Here is a 2,074-nt window from a genome sequence, read left to right as displayed (position 1 = left end):
AAAAGTCGAAGGAAGCATGTATAAAGGGAGAAAACATGAAGAAAACAAGGAGAAAGCACACAGCCATGTGTGCGTGCGCACAAGGATGCGTGGATACGCACGAAAGGAACTTAGCATGTGTGCGTGCGCACAGGAGAACATTCAGCGAAGTGTGCGTACGCACAGGTCCCTGCATGTGGATTCATTAATGAAACATGTGTTGCGCAATTTTGGGGGCCTTTGGCCCAGTTTTGGAAGGCTTGATGCTGAATGGGAAGTGCTATATCAAGGGGAATTGATGCCATATGAAAAGGGGCCATCTTAGAGTAGGAAAAACACATAGTAGGAGTAGGAGTAGGGTAGTATAGAAATTCTCTCTTAGGGTTTACATTAGGATTTTGTAGAATTTTATACTTCAAGTTTGATTTGGGATTATAGCAATTTTATTGTAAGTATTTCTTTAATTCTCTCTTTTATTATACCACTTGTTCTACACTTGCTTTTATTTTCATCTCATTTTTCAACGTTTACATTGTCTTGCAATTTTGATTCCTAGTTGTTTAATTTGATGTTTGATGGCTTTTATATGTTTGTTGAGTTGCTTTTATTGATTTTGATCATTTATGGTTTCTAGCTTTCATTAATTTTTCAATTTTGCCATGTTTTATGATTATGCCCTTTATATGTTTGATGAAATGCCAATTTTGATTATGGGTAATTTCCACCCCCTTGACTTGGGGAAAATGAGTTTATGGATAACTAGAGCCATAATGTCCAACATTTAGTGATAATTCTTGGGTTGTTATTGTTTCCACCAATGCTAGCTTTTTACCAATTAATTTGGTAAGTTAACTAGGATTTGTGGATTAATAACAATTATGCTCACTTGACTTATCCTTCGATGTTAAGGGTTGACTTAGTGAGATTAATCCATCACAATTATCATAGTTGTGGTTATGGCAAGGAAGGGATTCCATAACCCATCCCCAGTCAAGGTTTTATTTATGTTTTGAACCACCATTTGCATCATTTTATAGTCTTACTTGTTTATATTACATACATAGTTCTTTTGTTCTTTTATTAGTTTATTAATTTCAATTTTGTCTCGTTCTTTTATCTCTTTATTTGTTTATTTCAATCATTAAAACCCCTTGCTTTCTTGCAACCAAAATTGTATGCACTTGTTGTCACTAGTTTCTAGGGAGAACGACCCGGGAGTCTAAATACTCTCGGTTTATATTTGAGAAGACGACCCAGGACTAATACTCTCGATTACTTTTATTGGGTTAGACTTGTGACAACCGAAATTAAACTTTGATTGAGCATTACTTGTCGGTTTGGAACTATACTTGCAACGAAGTTATTTTCCTCTAACCGAGAAAAAATTCTTAACCGACGGTTTGGTTATTTCAAGTTTTTGGCGCCGTTGTCAGGGAATTACAATGTGTGCTTGTTATTGGTTATTGTACATATGTTGATATTGTACATATAAATCATAGCTTGATTTTTGGTTTGTTTGCTAGTTTTACTAGTTGTAGGACTTTGCTTTCTTTGTTTCTTGTTAGCTTTTGTCTTTGTTTTCCCTTCCGCTATGAATTCTCACCCTTTTGGCTATGAGTTTGGTTCAAACTATGTTGTAGGAAATGGGAACTACAATGACAATATGCATCAAGGATGGAACAATCAAAGATGGGAGGAGCCTCAAGGAATTGATCAACCTTCTTGGCAACAATGAACCTCCTCTGGTTTCTTATAGGTATAATCCAACTCCTAATGCATACCAATCTAATGAATGTGGTGACCCTCATTGTGGTGGTCAACCACAATCACCATATGCCTATGAACCACCTCTTCAATATAGTTTTGAACCACCATACTCACAAGCCCTCTATCACCAAACACCTCTATATGACCCTAATCCTTATCCACCATACCAACCACCTTATGAGCCATATGAACCATACATAGAACCACAACAATTCCAACACAAATACTCCCAAGAACCACCTCAATATACCTCACCTCCATACCCTTACCAAGATGAACCACCTTCTAGTTATGAACCCTTTCCTCCAAACAATGAACCCTCTCTTCC

This window comes from Arachis hypogaea, chromosome 4, assembly GCF_003086295.3.
Source record: "Arachis hypogaea cultivar Tifrunner chromosome 4, arahy.Tifrunner.gnm2.J5K5, whole genome shotgun sequence".
NCBI lineage: Eukaryota > Viridiplantae > Streptophyta > Magnoliopsida > Fabales > Fabaceae > Arachis > Arachis hypogaea.
The sequence above is the reverse complement of the archived record's forward strand: the minus strand, read 5'-3'. Positions refer to the sequence as shown.